Below are 24,558 nucleotides of genomic sequence, written 5' to 3'. Positions count from 1 at the left end.
TTATTCTTTCACGAAATGTTGTTTTAAGAGTTTTTGAGGCGAGAATGTAGTTGTTTAAAGCTCAAATCTGCGGTTTATTTATAATGATTTATGATAATTTGATCCATTCCAGGCGATCACCGGGCGCTCGGCGCTCATGTTCCCCACCTGGAACAGCCTTTCCTCGGCTAGTCGTTCTGACGTTTGCCGCTGACTCTGTAGTGGTAATTCGTCTTGTGTATATCTAACGGGTGATCTTTGGTCTCATGAATCGATAATTCGTTCCCTGGCCAATCGTTTTGGCTGAGGGCTAAGTGAAGTTTCATATATTTAGGCTATAACTTTTCCGTTGTAAAATTAACGTTAGACTAGCGCTGAATTTGTATATTTGACTGAATTGTTTGCTTTATTTCTTATTGTATAGCTTCTTGTAACGTTACCTTTTACTTATACTTTTATAATGGCTATTATTGATAGAACTGAAATTTAACAAAAAGAGATAGGGTTGAGTTTTGTCATTTTTTATTACAAGATTATCACTGTAATGTTGTTTATTGCAACATTTGTACAAATGCACATATTTGTCATGATTCTGCCCTCTTGTCATTTCATTTCTCTAGTCTTGAGGCAGGATCATGACAGACCCATGGTCTTGTGTTTTGTGCCATGTGCTTGTGGAGTCTCGTTACGTCACCCCGCCCCCTTGTTATCCTCGTCTTGTCATTATTGTCTAGTCAGTTTCACCTGTCCTCGTCATTAGTGTTCCCCATATAATCCCCTTGTGTTTGCTGTCCTGTGTCGGTTCATTGTTTGACGTTGTGTGTTTCTAACAGTGAGTATTTCATGGAGAAGTCAGTTATTCAAGAAGTGTCTGTTCGTGTCTTTATTTTGTTCCTGTCTTAGTCTAGAGAGTTCTACCCTGTCTTGTTTGCCCCCTCGTGGGTTTTGTTTTCCTGTTTTTGTATCAATAAATCCTGTGTTCATTGCATCTGCTGTCTGCGCCTGGGTTCACCTTCCACCTATATAACAGAATGAACCGACCAGAAGGGAACCCAGCGGACAGCGCGTCGATCTACACAACCCCGCAGTCTTCAGACCCCGAGCGGTGGTGGCAGTCGGTCGTCGCCGACAGCCGGGAGGGCAAGCTTCCTTTCCCTCCTCAGGGTAGGTTAACCCTGAGAGAGTATGTCCGGCTTGTGGAGGAAAGAGGGTTCTTCCTGCCGGACAGCCTGACGAAATGCTACCTCATCGCGGGTCTCAACGCTCCTCCCCCTCTCGCTGAGCGTGAGAAACTGGTCAGCCGCCCGTTCCACAGCATGGTGGACGCTCTGTCACAGCGGGAGCTGCAGAGTGTTACAGGATCTTCACCTTCTGCTCGACTGTCGGTTATCCCTGAAGGTCTCCGGATAGGGGTCGCGATGTTTGGAAGCCCGGTTGACGCTTCCACGACTCCTAAAGCTCCGTCCGTCCCTTTTGATCTCCGTGGAAAACGAGGGAGGCGGATCTCATGGGAATCCCCGTCAGAGGCGTCCGCTTCGGAGTCAATCCAGCCTGAGAGGACCGTTCCTCTGCCGCCTGTCACGGACCCGGCAATGGTTCCTCAACCGAGCACTGACTCACTCATGGCCTCTGCTTCTCGTCCCAGGAGGAAGAAGAGAAGGAAGGGATCTTCTCGCTCTCCGTCTCAACCTTCCCATGTGCCCGCAGTGAGTTCTCAACCTGTTACGGCTTCTGTGAGAGCTGTTCCTGGAGCTGCTGCAGGAGCCACAATGCCCGATTCGGTGACTGAGAGCGCTGTTCCAGAACCCGCCTCAGCAAGCGCTGCCTCGGAGCCCTCTTCTCCGAGAGTTGCGGCCGATCTTGCCGCAGAGAGGATTGTGCAGGCAGTTTCGGCGCATCAGGAGATGCCCATAAACATTGCAGCCAAGACCCTGTCTGAATACCTGTCCCGTCTTCTCAAGATCCTTGAACCCCCTGTCTATCCTGTCCCGGTGAGCGCTGCACCCGATCTTTTCCCGGTGAGCGCTTCACTCGATCCTGCCCCGGTGAGTGCTGCACCTGATCCTGTCCCAGTGAGCGCTGGACCCGATCCTGTCCCGGTGAGCGCTGCTCCTCATGCTACCGCAAAGAACTTTGTTTCCGTGTCCGACTCAAGGAGTTTGGTTTCCGAATCCGCTTCTGAGAGCGCAGATCCAGAGTCTGACTTTTTGATCACCGAGTCTGATTCAGTGAGTTTGGCTTCCACTCCTCAGTCACCCGCTACACCCCCGGTTATGTGTTCTGTTCCCTTACCTGCTGTTTCCCCGATCAAGAGACTTGTTTCGTCACCCTCAGTTTTCCCTGTCACTATCCCCGCTCCGTCGCCCACTGTACCTCCTGTCCCTGTTCAGCCACGAACTGTATCCCCTAAGTCACCTCCTTGTGTGCCCCCTTCCAAGTCTGCTCGGATTCCTCGTTCCCCATCCTCGTCCCGCGGACCTAAGAATCCCCGTGCACATGTTCCCCCTGGACTACCCTCTAAGGACTTTGTGTTTCCTCCGCCTCCCCTTCCGAGTTTATTGTTTCTGATGTTTCACCCGGACCCCATTATTGTATATTCTTGTATGCCGTTGCTTTTATTTGTCATGTTTTGTTGGTTTGTGTCTGTTTCCCAGTCTGTCATGTCTCGTGTTTGATGTCCTCTTTTGGAGCGTCTGGTAGCCGCACCTTAAGGTGGGGGTTCTGTCATGATTCTGCCCTCTTGTCATTTCATTTCTCTAGTCTTGAGGCAGGATCATGACAGACCCATGGTCTTGTGTTTTGTGCCATGTGCTTGTGGTGTCTCGTTACGTCTTGTTATCCTCGTCTTGTCATTATTGTCTAGTCAGTTTCACCTGTCCTCGTCATTAGTGTTCCCCATATAATCCCCTTGTGTTTGCTGTCTGTGTCGGTTCATTGTTTGACGTTGTGTGTTTCTAACAGTGAGTATTTCATGGAGAAGTCAGTTATTCAAGAAGTGTCTGTTCGTGTCTTTATTTTGTTCCTGTCTTAGTCTGGAGTGTTCTACCCTGTCTTGTTTGCCCCCTCGTGGGTTTTGTTTTCCTGTTTTTGTCTCAATAAATCCTGTGTTCATTGCATCTGCTGTCTGCGCCTGGGTTCACCTTCCACCTATATAACAATATTGCCTGGAATATGTTTAATATTTTTTTAAATTTAAACGAAAAGATGCAGGGTTGTGTTTTATATTTCGTTTTGTTATAAATAGGCTAATGTTAAACATGTATATAATCAGGTCTATACATTGCCTGAACCACATTTGTGTGCCTATAATGTTTAAAATGTATTTAAATGAAAACGAAAAGAGGCAGAGTGGTGTTTTATAACATATTTCGTTTTATTGTTGCCTAAAATGTACATGCAGAGCGAGCTGAGTGACGCTTTCAAGAACGCGCTGTTCCATTTGGAGAATTACCGGACTCGCGTCCTCGGGAGTCATTCTGCTGAGAACTTTATATACTTGGTAAGGCAAGGCAAGGCAAGGCAAGTTTATTTATATAGCACATTTCATACACAATGGTAATTCAAAGTGCTTTACATAGAAGAAATTAAAATAATCAAAAGAAATCAGAATAATTAAAACAGTTTAGAATAAAAGATAAAATACAGAAATCAGAATAATTAAAACATAAAATAAAATACAGTGCAAACAGTCGGACGAACAGTGGCACAGTGCTCATTCAGTAAATGCACAGTTAAACAGATGTGTTTTGAGTCTGGATTTGAATGTGACTACTGTAGGAGCACATCTGATCTCTTCTGGAAGCTGGTTCCAGCTGCGGCTGGCATAGTAGCTGTAACGATCTGGGAAGAATGAAGCGAGCAGTGAATCCAATTGCAAGCACATTTATAGATAAAACAAACAAAAGAAACTCAGACCAGGAACACAGAAACAGCAACCATTACAACATTAACAACTCACAAAGACAGGGCTGAAACACAGGGCTTAAATGCAGGGGTAAACGAGCTAAACAAGATAACAAGAGGGCGTGGTTAATCAGAAACACCTGGGGATACTTATAAACTAGAAAAACTACAAAGGACTACAAAACATGACACAGAACAGGAAATAACTAAAGTTCACACAAGACAAGGGAAACACAGGACAGGCAGGAACAAGACATGAAGCCACACCGTGACATAGCCCTCCCCCTATGGGCGGCTCCCGACGCCCGTAAAAAACAAACAAAAAAAAGTTCAGGAGGGTGGTGAAGTGGAGGCGGTCTTGGGGCAGGGATGGAGGGCCAGGTCCGCGCAGGGAACAGGACCAGGGCCTTGCAATGGCGGGCATGGGCCATGGGACGTGGGCGGAGCAGGACGCGCAGGCGGCGGCCAGGGTGGAGCAGGCCGCGCAGGCGGCCAGGGCGGTGACAGTCCATCGGGCGACCAGGGCAGAGATGACCCCTCGGGCGGCCAGGGCGGTGAAGACCCTTCGGGCGGCCAGGGCGTAGAAGACCCTTCGGGCGGCCACGGCGGTGAAGACCCCTCGGGCGGCCACGGCGGTGAAGACCCCTCAGGCGGCCACGGCGGTGAAGACCCCTCGGGCGGCCACGGCGGAGAAGGCCCTTCGGGCGATCCCGGCTCAGGAACAGCAGACACCGGCTCGGGAACAGCAGACACCGGCTCGGGAACAGCAGACACCGGCTCGGGCGGCCACGGCGGTGAAGACCCCTCGGGCGGCCACGGCGGTGAAGACCCCTCAGGCGGCCACGGCGGTGAAGACCCCTCGGGCGGCCACGGCGGAGAAGGCCCTTCGGGCGATCCCGGCTCAGGAACAGCAGACACCGGCTCGGGAACAGCAGACACCGGCTCGGGAACAGCAGACACCGGCTCGGGAACAGCAGACACCGGCTCGGGAACAGCAGACACCGGCTCGGGAACAGCACACACTGTCTCGGGAACAGACAACACACACACTGGTTTGGGAACAGACAACACACACACTGGCTCTGGCTCGGGAACGGACAACACACACACTGGCTCTGGCTCGGGAACAGACAACACACACACTGGCTCGGGAACAGACAACAAACACACTGGCTCGGGAACAGACAACAAACACACTGGCTCTGGCACGGGAACAGACAACACACACACTGGCTCGGGAACAGACAACAAACACACTGGCTCGGGAACAGACAACAAACACACTGGCTCGGGAACAGACAACAAACACACTGGTTCGGGAACAGACAACACACACACTGGCTCGGGAACAGACAACACACTCACTGGCTCGGGAACAGACAACACACTCACTGGCTCGGGAACAGACAACACACTCACTGGCTTGGGAACAGACAACACAGACTCTGGCTCGGGAACAGGAACAGACTCTGACTCGGAGGCGGCCATCTTGTCCGTAGACACTGGCTCGGAGGAAGTGACATGAAAAGTCTCTGGATCGGCAGACGTGACTTGATCAGTCTCTGGATCGGCAGACGTGACTTGAACAGTCTCTGGATCGGCAGACGTGACTTGAACAGTCTCTGGATCGGCAGACGTGACTTGAACAGTCTCTGGATCGGCAGACGTGACTTGAACAGTCTCTGGATCGGCAGACGTGACTTGAACAGTCTCTGGATCGGCAGACGTGACTTGAACAGTCTCTGGATCGGCAGACGTGACTTGAACAGTCTCTGGATCGGCAGACGTGACTTGAACAGTCTCTGGATCGGCAGACGTGACTTGAACAGTCTCTGGATCGGCAGACGTGACTTGAACAGTCTCTGGATCGGCAGACGTGACTTGGATCGACAGACGTGACTTGAACAGTCTCTGGATCGGCAGACGTGACTTGAACAGTCTCTGGATCGGCAGACGTGACTTGAACAGTCTCTGGATCGGCAGACGTGACTTGAACAGTCTCTGGATGGGCAGACGTGACTTGAACAGTGTCTGGATGGGCAGACGTGACTTGAACAGTCTCTGGATCGGCAGACGTGACTTGAACAGTCTCTGGATCGGCAGACGTGACTTGAACAGTCTCTGGATCGGCAGACGTGACTTGAACAGTCTCTGGATCGGCGGGCTCTGGCGCAGGATCAACGGGCTCTGGGCTGGGCGTTATCAGCAGGGAAGAGGGCTTTGTGCTGGGCAGGACCAGTGGTAACGGAAACTCTGGGCTCGACGGGACCAGCGGTGAAGGAAACTCTGGGCTGGACGGGACCAGCGGCGAAGGAAACTCTGGGCTGGACGGGACCAGCGGCGAAGGAAACTCTGGGCTGGACGGGACCAGCGGCGAAGGAAACTCTGGGCTGGGTTCATGGGCTGTCGCTGATGTGTGTGCTGCCCACACACACAAAACAGCCATGGACACCACAATAAGCGCTGTGTCTTCCAGGACAGACCCAAGTGCGGCGTGTTCAGTCTCTGGCGGGCAGGTGATATGCTCCGGTTCTGGCGAACAGGCGACGGGCTCAGGCTCTTGCTCGAAGACTGGCTCTGGCTCTTGCTCGAAGACTGGCTCTGGCTCTTGCTCGAAGACTGGCTCTGGCTCTTGCTCGAAGACTGGCTCTGGCTCTTGCTCGAAGACTGGCTCTGGCTCTTGCTCGAAGACTGGCTCTGGCTCTTGCTCGAAGACTGGCTCTGGCTCTTGCTCGAAGACTGGCTCTGGCTCTTGCTCGAAGACTGGCTCTGGCTCTTGCTCGAAGACTGGCTTTGGCTCTTGCTCGAAGACTGGCTCTGGCTGGACGTGGCTGATGTGAAGCTCTGGCTGGACGATCTCTGGCTGGACAGTCTCTGGCTGGACGGTCTTTGGCTTAGGAGCCACCGGACATGTCGTTGAGGAGGCCATTTTTCTCCTCCTCCTCCGTCTCCGGACCACCGGATTCGGGACCACCGGAACTGGGACCACCGGAACATGGACCAGCGGTAAAGGCCTGGCGTGACACGGGATGAAGCTCTCCAAACATCTGGAAAGCGCCTCTCTCCAGCCCAGACCGGAGAGATTGGGGAGTTCCCTCGGGTTAACCTCCTTAGCCCCCAGCCGGTAACAGACTTTAATTGCCTCGTCATCCAGGGAGCAGGAGGCAGCAAGAGGAACAAATCCCCACGTATACTGGAATAGATCAAGGCTTTCCAGGGCCAAGGCCGCGATCTGTCCAGCGAACTCCCGGTCTAGGTTGTGTAGATCAGGCGAGATCCGTGCTGCTGGATTCATATTTGGGTGAGTTGTTCTGTAACGATCTGGGAAGAATGAAGCGAGCAATGAATCCAATTACAAACACATTTATAGATAAAACAAACAAAAGAAACTCAGACCAGGAACACAGAAACAGCAACCATTACAACATTAACAACTCACAAAGACAGGGCTGAAACACAGGGCTTAAATACAGGGGTAAACGAGCTAAACAAGATAACAAGAGGGCGTGGTTAATCAGAAACACCTGGGGATACTTATAAACTAGAAAAACTACAAAGGACTACAAAACATGACACAGAACAGGAAATAACTAAAGTTCACACAAGACAAGGGAAACACAGGACAGGCAGGAACAAGACATGAAGCCACACCGTGACAGTAGCTAAAAGCAGACTCGCCGTGCTTAGAGTGAACCCTTGGTATTTCTAGCCGATGTGATCCTAATGATCTGAGTGATCTGTTGGGTTTATATTCACTGAGCATATCTGCAATGTATTGAGGTCCTAGGCCATTGAATGATTTATATACCAGTAATAATACTTTAAAATCAATCCTAAATGTAACTGGCAGCCAGTGTAAAGACCTGAGGACTGGTGTGATGTGTTCATATTTTCTGGTTCTGCTCAGAATCCTAGCAGCAGCGTTCTGTATGAGCTGCAACTGTCTTATGGTCTTTTTGGGAAGGCCAGTGAGAAGTCCATTACAATAATCCACCCTGCTGGTGATGAAAGCATGCACAAGTTTTTCTAAGTCTTGAATGGAAACAAAGCATCTAATTCTTGCAATATTTTTCAGGTGATAATATGCTGATTTAGTTATTGCTTTGACATGACTACTGAAACTAAGGTCTGACTCCAGAGACACACCCAGATTCCTGACTTGATTTTTAGTTGTTTGACCCCAAGACTGAAGGTATGCGTTCACCTTGAGAACTTCATCTTTGTTTCCAAACGCAATGACTTCAGTTTTGTCTTTGTTTAACTGAAGAAAGTTTTGGCACATCCAATTGTTTATTTCATCAATGCATTGGCAAAGGGAGTTAATGGGGCTGTAATCGTTAGGCGATAGGGCTAAGTAGAGCTGTGTATCGTCTGCATAGCTATGGTAAGCGATTTGGTTCTTTCTCATTATTTGGCTCATTGGGAGCATGTACAGGTTGAATAGGAGTGGCGCAAGAATTGAGCCTTGAGGGACTCCGCATGTCATGGATGTCCACTCAGACTTATGGTCTCCTATACTCACATAATAACCTCTGCCTCCTAAGTATGACCTGAACCATTTTAGGACTATCCCAGAAAGCCCGACCCAGTTTTCCAGCCTATCAAGAAGTATTTTGTGATCGACAGTGTCAAATGCAGCACTGAGGTCGAGTAGTACCAGCACTGATAATTTGCCTGTATCAGTATTTAAGCGAATATCATTTATTATCTTTATGAGCGCGGTCTCTGTACTGTGGTGCGGTCGGAAACCAGATTGAAAATGGTCAAAGTATCCATTCGAGCTTAAGAATTTGTTCAGCTGATTGAAGACAACTTTTTCAATGATCTTGCCTATGAAAGGAAGATTTGAGATCGGTCTATAGTTATTTAATATGGTCTTATCCAGATTGCTCTTTTTCAGGAGGGGCTTGACAACAGCAGTTTTCAGGGAGGTCGGAAAACTCCCAGAGAGAAGTGAGGCATTTACCACTTCTAGGAGATCTGCCTCTAAGCTGTGTAACACATTTTTGAAAAAAGATGTGGGAAGTGCATCAAGGGCGCAGGTTGATGTTTTTAGTTGCTGTACGGTTTCTTCCAAAATTTTGCCATCAATTTCTTCGAAATCAGACATAGTGGCTACTTTCTCGTGCTGTTGTCTGATCTGCCTGACACCAGCGCAACTCAAGGATGAGCTGATCACCTTTCTGATATTATTGATTTTCTCAGAGAAGAAAGAAGCAAACTCACTGCACTTTCTCACTGAGAGCATTTCACTGGGAATCTGGCTTGGGGGGTTTTCATTACCAACAGTTTTCTGTGGTAATGAGAAATGCCTAATGTCGGCGCTTGTCTTCTTGTGACAAACATGCCGAGAAGCAAGAACAAGATCTGCTGTATGCCATCCATTGGTGTTTACTTTGTCGCTTTCTTCTTCGCGCGAAAATGACGTTGATCGCTTCTTTCAGGGAAACACCACGCCTATCAAGTAGGGTACTGTTGGCGGTGGAAACGCTAGCTGGATCATGGTTTACTGACCCGACCCGACCCGAACCGTACTGTACCGTACTCCTCAGTGGAAACGAGCCATTAGACTGCATTTGAAGAAAAATAAACACAACAGTTTTCTGTAGCCTTGTGCGAACTTATTCAATAGAATTAAACTTCTAGAATGTTCTTTCCAGTGCATAAAATAATATTTTTAATTTAATTAGACAACATTTTAAGGAAGTGTAGTGCAAATATCTTTATATAATTATACTTCCATTATAGTTAACTTTCTTTTCGCCGGCTGCTTGGAGGTAGTCATTTTTACATTTCCCGCCTTTGTCACTTGTCGTCATCGTTGCTTGATACGTGACTCACAATGACTAACAACCAATTAAAAGGGCATTCTCTGGTGATGTTCGCAGATGTTAAAAACGCTACGCGGCTGATCATAGACAAACGGGGAGAAATTAGGATCTACTGCACCGTCTTTTTTTTCTTATCATAGCCTACACTGCATTGGCTCCCTATTAAACATCATATACATTTTTTAATATTGCTGCCTACTTCCAAAGCACTAAATGCAGGGGTGATAGTAGAAAAAATCCTGAGCCTGAAATGTTTACCCTGGGACAGATGCGTAAGGGCGAGGTTTTCCTTCGCTAATTTCTCACACAAAGTGATGAGCGATTGTTCTTCTAGTCTTCTTATATTGTTGTCATATATTTTTGTCATAATGTTTTGAGAATGCAAGACACACACAAACACATGCCCATCTACATAATTCTTGACCTCTAAAGTTTTTGGAATTCGACCCAAATCCTAAATTTCACTTGCACTGCACTGCAATGTATTTTTTCATGATTAATATTGCATTGCAAAATAATGTGTGCTGGTCAACTAGTCTAAAATTAAGAAACCCCTAGAAAACAGTACATTTAAGATAGTGCTACTTAATTTGTTATTCCAATATCCAAATATGATAGCCTTCTTGATAAAAAGAAATGAAAAAAGGGCTTTTATTTGAGACGTGGTGTCTTTGCATTTGAACATTGCACATTTTAAACAGGACACGCATTAGCTGAATAAACGTTAGCCAATACAAACATACTTATAGAAAATAGTTGACAATGAATAGACATGAGTCCTGTCACAGGGCCAATAATAGCAAAACGAATCACTTATTCTAAAAAGAATATCAAGTAGCCTATATGTTAGAAGAATCTGACATACAGCTGTGTTAATAGTAAAACGTCCGTAATTTAACGAATTTTAAAAACACGGGATGGATAATAAAAAATGCTTTCTGGCATTTTGACAGGCAAAAAACACAACCAAGAACAAAACAGTTCGTCAATTTTCATTTTACAATTATAATCTCTCTCTGTGCGCGCGGTCTGTGTTTGTGTGAGAGAGAGCTCGCGCAGCACTGATACAACGGTTTCTTATCCACAAGTAACGCGCTAGTTTTCATACAAAATTATTATGTAACAACATAATTAGGTACTTTAGTTATTATAACACAATAACGTAACACATGCAGGCTACATTTCTCAACACTGAGAATGAATAAATAAACGCCTGTTTGCGGACTCGCGCTTATCAGTAAATCAATCCACAAATCAAAGCACTTTCATAATCAGTAAGCCATAGCGATTTTAATTTTATTTAGATTTATTGTTCATCAATACTTAAGCTTTTTTGTATGATGTCTTCATCTTATCTGAGTGACATGAATGACGGAGTATTTTAAGAAAACCCATGCGATTGCGATCACTCCGTGTGATAATAAAATCCAGATTAAGTTAACTCAATACAATACTTCAACTTTCCACATCCACCCCAGCCCGTTTACCTTCAGGAGTCAGAAGTACCGTGACTACTGTAGCCTAAGTTACTGTCCTCGCTCATGAACTCAGTCAGAGGCGGCCGCGGGAGTGGAAGCGGGATTCTTTATTGCTGTCGATGTTCAGTCTCTTTTTAATGATAGGCCTTACGCATCTGTCAATCATACCCGCTTGCTATTTGGGGAATGAACCCAGCGCTATGATTGGTCGAACTCCGCTTCTTTTGCTGTTGCTTTTTTTTTTTTCAGACACGTCTGTACGCCGGAAATCCGGCGTGGCGCCGGAGCGCTATCAGACCTGCTAAATGGTTTAGCTCCCCAGTATTCGAGCGAGCTCTTAACGCATTACAGTCCTTCATGTCATTTGCGATCTCAAAATTTTGGCCAGTTGATAATAACTATAATATCAAATTCAACTGCTGGCATTAGATCCTTTTCCTATTTAGCACCTAAACTTTGGAACAGTCTCCCTAACATTGTTTGGGAGGCAGACACACTCTGTCAGTTTAAATTTATACTAAAAACACATCTCTTTTACCTGGCATACACATAGAACATTATACATTTATATTATTCAAATCAGTTAAATAATTATTAGGCTGCATAGATTAGGTTAGCCGGAACCGGGGACACTACCTATAACACCCAGTGTACTCCTTACATCATAAGAAGAACGGCATCTACACTAATTTTAGTCTTTCCGTTTATTCCGAGGTTTACTGATGTCAGCCGGATCCGGGCCGTATCCAGATCAGACGGTGAACATGCGCCTGGACACGACCACAACGCATCCCTGAAGTGCCAGCCTCATCAGCCCTGTGAAGGCCTCACCGACACGACAGCCATCGGCATTGATCCTCAACAAACTCATCTCCATACCGGCGTGATGACTCTGACCTCCAACCAGATGGAACTGGATAAATATTGTGAATGTTCTGATTCAATCTAACTTCTGACCTGTAATGTTGCCTGAATTGTAATCATACACTGTCCGCTCGTTGGCCAGAGGAGGACTGGCCCCCTGACTGAGCCTGGTTTCTCCCAAGGTTTTTTTCTCCATTCTGTCACCTGATGGAGTTTTGGTTTCTTGCCACTGTGCCTTGGCTTTTGGCTTGCTTAGTTAGGGACATTTAATATTCAACAATATTATTGATCTGCCTTGCATCATTGTCCACCTCAAGTAATTTTCTTCTAGAAACAAACTTTTTTGTATTATTTTCATGTTATCACTGTGAAGCTGCTTTAATACTATCTGTATTGTAAAAAGCACTAAATAAATAAAGGTGACTTGACTTGTTTATGCTCAAACAGCAATATTTGAAGCAGTTTGAAACATTCCAGTTTACATATTATTAGACAATATATTACATTTTCACTTTCTTCCTCTTCAGAGTCGCGCACAAAAACCTGTTCAAGTGTACTATTTAGTCTTCGAGCCATACATTTTTTTGATATCTCCCTGGGCAAAGAATAAACCCCTCCAGAACTTGAGAAGCACAGCACAGATTGAGTTGAGGACATCTGGACCTTTTAGCAGAAGGTCATTTAGAATCAGGCCTCTGAACTTTCGACTGTTGTTCCACAGAAGTCTTACTGGAGTTCTGACAGAATGTGGATTTGGAGTGATGAGATGGCTAATGTACCAAACTGGTCCGGAACAAGTCAATAGAGCTTCTTTGGACAATTTCACTGCAGATTGACCATGTCATGAAGTTGTGCGGCGTAGGTGCTTTTCCTTTCCAGTTCTTTGGCCAGCTGTCTCTCGGTCCACAGGAAGGTGATCTCGACTGCCTTTCTGTTGTTCGGCAATGTGGCTGGATCTTCTATCCAGGGATATCTGGCATGCCAGTGGGATCTCTTACTGTGGTCATAAGCAGCTAAATATATGTAAGGCCACTTACACCTCCAACTCTCTTTCTTCAGCAAGGGTAATCTCTTTGCCGCCTGGCTGGCAGTTTCCACAGTGGCAGTGGCTTTCTGCTCAGCAGGAGGGGCCCAGCATTTGCACTTTGTATGCAGCTCTTTTGCCATTTTAACAAGTCTTTCTAGATGGTCGAGCATGAAGTCAGAGGCCTTTTTTGCCACTGGGTTCGATAGATGACACACTCTCTGCTTCATCCTCTGCAGCCAATATCAACATAACTAGCTCCTCTTCTCCAAAGTTGGTCCTTAGTGTCTTTTGGATGAGGTCTCTTAGCCCTTTAGTTCCATCTTACACTCACTTTCAGTTTTTTCTATATCGTTCAACACAAAAACATCTGCGTCCAGCTTCGCTTCTGCAATGTACTGGGCCTCCACATCGTCATTGGCTTCCATGACTTTGGATGGCCTCAATTGTGAGTTTTTTTTTTAAACTGTCTCTGAGCTTCTCTTTAGGCAACATTGTGTGGATCCTAACGAGGTTGCTGGCCAGCTGGGAGAATTGATGTTTCTCTGTTGTTCTGTTGCCTTTAAACTGCTCCAGTGACATTGAATCAGCCATTCTCTATTCCAGTGGGATACAGGTAAAGTGATAGTTCACACTACTTTATTCAATGTGTAGCACTCATCTCAGTTACTAGGTCGATTTAAAAGCAAAACTATGGACCAGAATCAGAAGATTTGGATTGACTCACTGAAGCAAAAATTAGCAAAGACAAAAAACAACTAACCACTTAGACCACTGGAATGCAGCTAATTAATGAAAAGGTAAGTGTATTTTTCTTTTGCATGTAATTTCTTTTGCACGAGTTGTATCTTTTGAAATTGAAAGAAAAAACTAAATAAAAACAAAGATAACAGTAACACACATTATTTCAAATAAATGATAAACAGTCAAAATTTCCCAATATCAATTTCTGAAATTGAACCTCAGTTTTTCTTTTCCAAATTTAAAAAAAAAAATTAGTTCTGTTCATCAAAAATGAATTTCAGTTCAGTCCATGAAGAGAAAGGAGGAGGGAAAAAAATTAATTTTGTCTTCAGGGAAATCCAGGAAAACTTGAAAAATGCAATGTATGCAGTTCTGTCCTACCCAATCAGAAAACTCTTTTTCTGATAACTCTCACAGCTCTTTTCACTCTTTTTCCAGGTACAAAACGATGGTGGACAACCAGAATAATACTTTTCCTGCGGCCCTTCTGCCGCGGCGGTAAAATTTGGGGTGTATTTGCTGCCTTAACCGCTAAGAGGCGCTACAATCACAGACTTTGAATAGTGTCCGTTTATTCTCTCTATTGCGTAATCTGCCGCCGCGCCGCGGCTCATTCAGAGCGATTGAAAGCTGGTAGCAGATGAAATCAAGTGAAACGTGGTTAAAATAATTCATAATCACAATACTGAAATTAAATTGAATAAATAATGAAAACTTAAAACATTGTAATAGAAACATATTAAGCTACATCAATGAGGCTTTGCAAGAACATAAGACGTTGACTGAATAGCGTTCAGGCGGTAGCTCTGTGGTCAACGCAACGACTTGAGCTTCTCGGAGCTTCCAGCGACCCGAGATCGAATCTCATTGTAGCATACGCTGTTGGCTGACAGCGTTAGTGTTTTACCGTTCTTGATGCTTAACTGTTTATTAGCGAGTTTGTTGACTGTTTATTTATTTAAAGTCAAACGTTTTGTTTAATTAGCAATGGCAAATTACAACATAAATTTGCTACATTTCTGTAGAGCCGCTGCACAGACAACAAATCTGATTGTCAGCCGATCGCGTCAGAAAATGAAAAAGCTTGTCTTTAGTCTGCTAAATTATTGTGTTAAAAACACTAAAATTGCTTAAGTTGAAACCTCATCGAACATTTCAAGGTTTAAATAAAGTGTCGGGACAGTTTATTTTATTTAAAACAGCTGCATCGAGTTTAGAGTTTATTTCCTTTGCGATGAAAAATAAGAAACACAGAATCTTATTCTTGCGACATTTTAAATTTGTATTGCCAAAGAAATTGCAGCTAAATGAAACATTTAAAACAGTACAAAAAGGAAATAGTCCAAAGCAACGTAAATTAAAAACATGCGTTTTTCTTTGCCTCTCTCTCGCGCTGGATCTCTTTTTAGCAAGTTTATTTAGTCTCCCTTGCTGCGCGCACCGGGTCTCTCACGAAATTAAACATTTCAGGATAAAAACACATCAAACAGCTGATAATACTGTATATGTCCCTGCGTGTCATCCATACAAATCGCGAAAAAAATACAGTAACCAATTATTTAGCCTTTGTTGCTTCAAAGACACAGCATGCCTTGTTGAATTCACCTTACAACAAAACGAGGTTGATCGCGAATTAAAGAGCTCTGTATCTGCTGATCACTACCATTCGTTTCTTGGCATGAACGCGTTTCGGCAACAGTTCATGTTTAGATAATGCCAGATTGTTGACAATCATAAACACTGCTCAAACATTCTAAAACTCTACGAAACCAGTTGAAAAGACTGGATTGAACACTTCAATTTAAATTTTGTGTAAAAAAACTTTAAATATGCTACAATAAATAAACTACAATATTTATAATTTAATAAGATATGGGGCCTACATTTGGACACATCGAGAGATTTACCCTTAAAATAATTTTGCCTTTGCCTGCTCATCAGGCTGTCCGACACTCTCCATATGAAAGAGGAACATTAACACCTATTGTCCTGCACACACTGAACTGTCCCTCCCAACCCCCCACAGGCTATTTGAGCGCAATTCACGCTTAAATCGCTATTCTAGACATTAGCATTAGGCTATTAAAGTGTTGATAATGAAGGAATTAAACGATTTAAGCTACATGTAGTGATATTTCTGTCATGAAAGTTTATTACTAAATATTTAATTATTTCAACAATTTAAAGAAATAAAACAGGTTTGGGACAGCTTTTTCCAAGTAAACTATAATCTTCAAACTCATGAATTCTCATTTGTTGTCATGAACAAAATGTTCAATTCAATATTAAATTCTACAGGGATCCTTACATCCTTACAACCAGGGTGCATGCAATTTGTGAATTAAGTTTTTATTATTATTATTATTCAAATAAATCTTGAACCACGGTGCTTCGTGGTACTGCTGCTAAACTAAATAAAATTTATCGAATAATTATTAACTTAAATTAAACAATATCGCAACATTTTGACAAATAAACTATTTGATCTGTTTTTACATTTTAATTCAGGGCGATTTAGCCTACATTTAATTAGAGCGAGATTTTCACCCTTGTCATTTTCTCATTGGGAAGCGCTTACATGATAGCTAAACTGGTACATAATTACCACAATCAGATTACATAATCAGATAACATTTATTAGCCTAAATATTTAGACATTTAAAGGCTTTAGACATAGCCGATTTCTTATCGTGACTGAGCTGAGGCAAGTGGTTCATATTTGTGACGCGTAGTTCCCGGAGACAGAGACGACAGAATAAAAGTTTACAGTTTTGAACGATGTGGGCTACTCTACACTTATCTGTATGACCAAAAAATCACGGAGTAGCCTATTAAGTTATTTTAGCTGTTATGAGAAAAACAAATCCAAATGAACGCGCCGCAGCGTTTGTCGAACACTAATTCAACATGCCAGAATAAAACCCGATTTTAGAAAAATGCAAATGGCCACTCGACCCCCTGGCAAATCGCACTTTACTTAAAACCTTAAAAACTCTATAGGCTATAGTGAATCAAAGGCTATATATATGTATATATATAAGCAAAAAACTAAATGGTGTAACAGAGTTTCAGAACTAGACAAATCTCTCTACATTAATAGCCTAAATACAAAATTTAACTAAAGTAGTTCATGTTTGATCGGGCTTTGAACCCGTACAATCTCAATGTTCGAATCGTAAGTTCTACCACTCGGCCATGTCTTAACTCACTGAGAAAATGCCCAAACCTTTGTTTCTCCTGTGTGTGTTCGCTCACATGAGCGAGAAAACGTTTTGTCGTTAGCCTATTGTGAGTGTAGGCCTACTTTACATGAAAAAAGAAGACCTTTTACAGTTATAAAAGATGATTTTATTTTAGTTGTTATTAGAAAAATAAATTCAAGTAAACGCGCCCCCGCGCTTGTCGAACTCTAATTCAATGCCAGAATAATACCCGATTTTAGAATACGCACTCGGCGTGGTGTGTCAAAATACTTAATTATAAACTTCAATATTTCGTTCAAAACCACCTCAAAACACGTTGTGACATTTTAAAAAGCCGTGAATCCATGCATTAAGGCCACTGGAACCAGGATCGTAACTGAAACGCGCTGCATGTTATCTCTCAATACAGAAGTGCTGGTTCAGATTTTATTGTTTGTTGTTTAAACGTGCGTGTTGCATATTTAAAAAATATATATATAAGTGATGTGGTCTATTTAGGCTAATTATAGTATTGATTACTGTGGAGGGGGGAAATCCCCCACCGGCAAATCGCACCTTACTTAGCTTAGGTTATGTTTTTAAAAATTCTTTCTGCATGGAACCCCATGAAGTTTTATTTACTATTTTTTTAACAGAACTGCTTTTGAAGACGTAAATTCAGTCAATCTGTTGGATGAGATTTGTTCCTTAGTGTAATGGAAATGCATGGTAATTTTATAAATACCATGTTTATTCGGGATTTGAAACAGTGTCATCAAAATGATTGAAACCTAAGTTCTACCACTCGACCAGAACTTTTCTCACTGAGAAATGCCCAAAAGTTCGGTTGTTCAGCAGTCAGTGTGAGTGCGCGCACGAGAGAGAAGCGCTCTTCAATCTTCTCATTCCTCAATAGTTTAGCGTCATTGATTGCACCCAATTTATTTTCACTGACTGTGAGATAGGCCTATTTTGTAGGTTGTCTACAAACCGAAAGGTTGGTGGTTCAATCCCCGGTTCCACCTGACCAAGTGTCGAGGTGTCCATGAGCAAGACACCTAACCCCAACTGCTCCCGACGAGCTGGGTGGCGCCTTGCATGGCTGACACCACCGTCGGTGTATGAATGTGTGTATGAATGGGTGAATGTGAGGCAAATATGTAAAGCGCTTTGGTGGCCATTCGGTCTGTGAAAGCGCTATATAAATGCAGTCCATTTCTATTTTAACTTTTGATTCATAAAATGTTCTATTTGATGTTCTATATAAAATGTTCTATTTGATTCATAAAATGTTATATTCTATTTAAAATGTAGGCTACTTGTACATAATTACGTTTTGCTTTCGCTAAATGTCCCTTTGCGCCACCTGGTGGTCATTTCGCGAACGAATTTGAAATGCGACTGGTTTATTTTTGCCGCGGTGGATTTGTCATTCTGGTTGTCCACCTACTGTATGTTTCTCTGGAATCAGCCAGCGCGAAGGACGTCTATATTCCAATTGGTTGCTGGCTTTTGCCGCTGAACCGCGTCATAGCTCATTACCATAAAGTTGAGCTACTTTCAACTTTCTGATTGACGCTCAAAACGCCCAAAACGCAACTCCGATGGATTTGACGCTCCTTGCAGCTGAGAGAAGCCAGCTTCCATTGAAAATGAATAGGCGTCAGAGAGCCTATCATCTTCGAGTACTATTGAAAGAGCCAATGGAATTGGCGTGCGTGATTTGCATCACACACTCCGCCCCCGCTGCGCGGGTATAAATACAGAAGTGGATGCACGCACTAGTTGCTTTTCGCTGAGGAGCCGAGCGTAACCCGGGTCAGCGGTGGTCCAGCGGTAGTGGCAAGGGGACTACGTCCTCCGTTCCCGCCTTCAGGGAACGGGGGTTGCATACGCAACCAGGACGTTCCCTTTCAGTCGATAACGTCAGACGTAGGCGACGGTCGACTGAATGGGGATAACCTTTGAAAGCGCCACTAAAGCTGCCACCTTCCAGTGCCTAGACAAACGGCCTTCTGATGCCCCCGCAAATTTAAGGCGTGGAAGGACAGGGCTTAGGCCAGGGAAGTCACTGCTGTTCCTACAGGATCTCTTGGAAAGCGTTCCCCGTACATTGGAAGGAAGGGACGCTGCGGAAGCCACATCCAACCCAGAGGGAGGTAACGTGGAGAATACACATATGAACTGGGCGAGAAACGGGCAGTATAACATATGGAATGGCACTGGGGTGGCTCCAGCCTAAGACGGGGGGAGACACACCGGACAGGGAAGACACGGACTCGCCGTAGGGAGAGGTATCATGAAAGAAAACACATATGGGATCACCGTAGGGACCGCAACATATGGACCCAGCCTAACACAGGTTCCACACTGCTAATGAGTGGTAGGCCTGACACCAGACGTTCTGCACGTCCGGCGTCGGAGGGGTATGGAGGAACTCAACAGGGTTCAGCTTAAGAGAACTCAACTGGAGTAGAAAGCGCACGTATCCAGTCCATAGGAGGGGAATGGCGCAGCAAGCCGACACTTGAACCGGGATCACAGTGAAACTGGCTTCATAAGAAGGGAGCCCACGGGAAGCAGCGGTTCAATAGGTGTCGCCCAGCCCCCAACTCTAATCTGTCCGCAAAGCACTCTGTAAACGCCCAGAGCTCGACACGAAAGAGGACAAGAGGATCTCGGAATTTTTCACCGGAAATAAGGCAACCATATCAGTGGGCCACTTTGCTTGGAAACAGCCTTCCCTCTCTGCTGATTCCTAACAGATAAGAGCTGGTCTGAGGTCTAAGGCTGCATTCTGTACATGTCTATAACCGCTATGAAGCAGACGGACAGGGAAGCCAGGGCTGGTTCTGCCTCCTCCAGGCAGCGCTTGCAGGCTTACCACCTGACCCATTACAGGAGAGGTAGGAACCTTGGGCACAATCCAGGCCGGGGTCTCGGTTCATGAGAGTTATCCGGCCCGAACTGAAATGATCGAAAGCTTTCAGGACCTCCTCAGGAGAGAAGACGCCCTTAACGACTAGGTTCCACTTCAAATGCGTAAGCACACCACCTCTTAGGGGGTGCTAGCAGAAGTGATGGTACACGTTCAGATGTAGAACCGCCCGGATATCTCCAGGGGTAGAATGCGGGTGCCATCGTGCCCCGTAACCTGAATCAGGGGAAGTCAGGAAGGCTGTCAACGGGAACCAGGTCAGGTTGGGCCAAAAGGGGCAACTATGAAGACCTGTTCCCTCCTGACTTGGCACCCAGGTGCAAGCGACAGGCGCAAAAGACAGGAGCACTGCTCAACACGACATGTGAAGATCACTGCGCTACAGGAGATTTCTGCTCAGCACTTGAGTGTGATAAGTTCACTGAGCATCAGGAGCATTTCTGCTCAATACCTGAGTGTGATAAACTCACTGAGCTACAGGAGCATTTCTGCTCAACATGAAGTGTGATTAAATTCACTGACTAGAGCAGGCACAAGGCGACCCCGAGTCGCAGTCATTTTTAGGAGGCTTACTGGGGAAACACATTTCTGCGGGCCCCTGGGGCAGCTGGGAGCCAGTGTCTGTCCAAGGGTTGTCCGCTCGGACAGAAACAACTGGCAGGGAGACGAACCCGGAGAGGCAACTGAGCGTCCCCGGAGTGGTCATGACCCAGGGGGTGGAGTCTCCACTCACCCAGCTGTAACTGTCGTGAAGCTCGTCGGTGGCACGATTGAGTAGAGCGGGGAAGTGAAACAAAGCGTCCTCAGAAGCTTGAGACTCCAAGGAGGAGGTGACGGGTGAGTTGTGACATGCAAGGGAAGCTTGGGCAACGGTCGCAATGTCTAAAAACTCGAGGCACGAATGCCCGTGTAGTCGAGGGTCGCTCAGGCCCCCGTTAAAACATGCCCTTTGTACATGGCCCCTCAGTTGCTGAGGGTTTGGCAGCAGACCGGGATGACGTAGTCACACAGGGAGAGCTGCTCTGCCACGGTCACCTCGGAACTTGATCGTGAAGCTAGCGCTGAAGCGGTCTTCATATGGAGGAAGCCAAGTGGCTGCATCTACCATATGCCCCAGGAGCCTCTGAAAGATCCTTTCAGAGAGACCCTTTCTCACTTCAATAAGCACCAACTGAACACACTCTCATTGGAGAGACGTGTTGGACCGAGTGTACTCCAAAACTGAAAAAGAGATACTCAACCCGTGGGCGAGATTACTCTTTCCCAGTTGACCTGAAGACCCAACGGACTCTGGAGCACTCGAAGGCAAGGACTCTGTACTGATACTTCAACCCTCACAAGCAACACACAGGATGGCCTGCGGCGCGGAAGGTAGAGATCTGAAGCACATGTCATACAGGTCTAAGCTGCAGACCAACCCTGGGCCAGGATGGTCACGACCCACCACTTAATAGAATGAAGAATGAGATCACAACAAGTCTTCATACCGGCTGGAGGCGGGTAATCAAGTCCTTCGCCAGAAGACAAGATATAATTGCTTAAGTCAGGAGCACTGCTCAACACAAGGTGTGATGGATATCACTGGAGTCCAGGAGCACGTCTGCTCAATACCAAGTGTGATATTTATCACTGACTTGAGAACGAAGCCGAGCCTGAAGTGGGGCAGCAAAGTGGAGAGTGTGGTGTTAGTGTGCTGTGCAACACTTACCTGTCTCCACTAGCGGCAGGGGGCATGTAAGAAGGCGGAGACCAGGTCCTCGAACGCACCATGCTGCCTGCTGGCGACCAAGGTAGAGCTGAGGGGTGTAAGGCTATACAGGGTCACACTCGCCAACTGGTCCTCTTAGGACCCAGGAACAGAGATATTTGCTCTTTTTCTGAAAATGTGGGTAACGCTGACCCCTTTTTACAGAAGTCAGCGGCAGAACAGACACACACACAACAAAAAACTCCAGCCAGCCCTCCAACCGGCCAGAGGGAGTGGATCGGTTACCACTCCAAGAGCAAGTTCTCCATCCCTAGGGGGCGCGTCCAAGTTCAGCGTTTTCGCTGTCGCTTACCACCTGGCTTGGCAGCGCCTGGAACGGGCTGGGCGCCCCTCCCGCGGCCGGCTCCACGCCGGGACCTGGGTGTAGGCTGCTGCGGTGGTCCAGCGGGAGCTGAGGCGGCCACAGGCGGACGCCCTCGGCGACGAGCAGGCGGAGGATCTGACCTCGGCGGCAGGTTGTGTCGAATAGCCTCCGTCTGCCTCTGGGCTGTAGAGAACTGCTGGGCGAAGTTCTCCATAGCGTCGCCGAATAACCCAACCTGGGTAATGGGAGAGTCCAGGAACCGAACCTTGTCCGCCTCTCTCATATCGGCCAGGTTTAGCAAGAGATGGCGCTCCTGGACCACAAGCGTGGACATCGCCGAACCGACTGCGCGGGCTGCAACCTTCGTGGCCCGGAGGGCGAGGTCAGTTGCAGTGCGGAGCTCATGGTCCGGGCTACCCTCGTGCATGTTCATGAGTGCCTGGGCCTGGTGGACCTGGAGCAACGCCATGGCATGGAGGGAGGAAGCGGCTTGCCCACAAGCTTTGTAAGCCTTGCCTGTAAGAGCGGACAAGAACTTACAGGCTTTAGAGGGGTGACGAGGATCACCTCTCCAGGAAGCTCCGGCCCCCGGACACAGTTGCATCGCGACAGAGTGCTCCGCTGGAGGGATAGCGCCGTAACCCTTCACCGCTCCCCCGTCAAGGGTAGTGAGGGGGGAGGAGCTACTTAGGCGGTTTCTGGCAGAGAAAGGGGCCATCCATGCCCTCGTCAGCTCCTCATGCACTTCAGGAAAGAAAGGTACTGGGGTGGCGGGCTGAGAACCAGCACGGCCCGCCCCGATAAACCAATCATCCAACCGAGACGGCTCGGGACACGGTGGAGGTTCCACACGAGCCCTACCGCCTTGGCGGCCTTTTTCAGCATAGCTGATATTTCTGGATCTGGCTCGGACAACACTGGTCTCCCAGGAGGAGGCAGCGCAGCCAAGTCGTCATCTCCAGAGTCCAGCTCCCCCTCCGATGCTGCGATATATATACTGTCTCCTGGAGGGGCCCCAAATGAAATGACCGGACGGTCCATTACAGAGGGACCAGCAGGTTCATTGGGGAGCTCCACCGGCTGCGGTGCGAAAGAGGAGTGAGGAATCCACGGGGCATGGCCGGGCGGACTACCCCTCACTGTGACCCCCAGATCACCCAGCTTGGACGGAACCCCATCTTTCTCTGGGAAGGTAACCCAGAGGAAGAACAAGGGCGGGGCCCAGAGGCGGGGACTGCAGCAACGATTTTGACAAAGGCGAGTCTAGATCTTAACACCGAGATGGCCATGTTCCCGCAATGGGAACATGAGTCATCCACAAAAGCTGCCTCAGCATGCTGTAAGCCCAAACATGTGACACAGCTTTCATGACCGTCAGAGGGCGACAGCGCCATACCGCACCCAGAAACGCACGGATGGAATCGCATCTTGAAAAAGACACTCACACCCGTATTGCTCTTTTAGGAATGGGACCGTCAACAGTCCCGGAGCACACAGGGAATGACCACGGCAAACACTGAATTAGTCTTTCAACCAAAACAGTGAAGCACTCACTTCTCGCCCTCTAACCAACCGTCAACACACAACAAAACAGTAGAAATTTGATGCTGTTAAAACAGCAGTTGAGAGCTGAGAAGCTCGCGATCACCACTGCACCACGCTGTAGAACACCAACACTGGGAGGTCTTCCCGCAAGAACACCGACACACTTGCTCGTTGAATACAACAGCACTCTTCAGAGACATCAAAGATGATCGGCTCCGAAGCGAAAGGCAAGTAGTGCGTGCATCCACTTCTGTATTTATACCCGCGCTGCGGGGGCGGAGTGTGTGATGCAAATCGCGCACGCCAATTCCATTGGCTCGTTCAATAGTACTCGAAGATGATAGGCTCACTGACGCGATCCCCATTCAGTCGACCGTCAACTACATCTGACGTTTTATAACCTTTATTTTACCAGGAAAGAAGCACATTGAGATTAAGAATCTCTTTTACAAGAGCGTCCTGGCCAAAACTGACAGACACAGCACGTTTGAGTGTAACAAATAACATCCAACAATACATACACATATACACACACAAGCAACTCTAATAAAATTTCAATATCAAATACATAACTAGCTAAAACATCTACAGCCCCGATGTTTCATTCTCCAAATCATTTAAAACTATTTTAAAAGTGTCCAACAAGACCAGATTCCTCAGTATCAATGTACTTTGCAAACAATTCCAGGCAGAGGGAGCAGCAAATTTAAATGCCTTTTTTCCAAATTCAGTCCATACCACTGGAACAGACAGTCAAAATAATTCCTGTGACCGGAGGCTATAGCTAGAAGGATTCTTTTTACAGATGTATGTACAAAGATATGAAGGAAGTAAACCCAGGATAGATTTATAAATAAAAACATGCCAATGTCTTCGGATGGACAACGCAGACCAGCCAACCCGAGCATAAAACACACAATGATGAGTGAGAGTTTTAAGATTTGTTATAAACCTCAGTGCACCATGATAAACAGTGTCTAAAGCATGTAAACATTGTG

The 24,558-nt window shown here is 46.2% G+C and overlaps 1 long non-coding RNA gene across 1 annotated transcript in view; it reads right to left on the bottom strand.

The window, feature by feature from the left end:
- The window catches only part of LOC143718660 (uncharacterized), a 195,026-nt gene that overhangs the window by 15,423 nt on the left and 155,045 nt on the right, over positions 1 to 24,558 (bottom strand). The window lies entirely within an intron of this gene.

Source organism: Siphateles boraxobius, unplaced genomic scaffold (genome assembly GCF_051911475.1).
Source record: "Siphateles boraxobius isolate OS27281-9 unplaced genomic scaffold, OSU_SipBor_1 61, whole genome shotgun sequence".
Taxonomy (NCBI): Eukaryota; Metazoa; Chordata; class Actinopteri; order Cypriniformes; family Leuciscidae; genus Siphateles; species Siphateles boraxobius.
The sequence above is the reverse complement of the archived record's forward strand: the minus strand, read 5'-3'. Positions and strand labels throughout refer to the sequence as shown.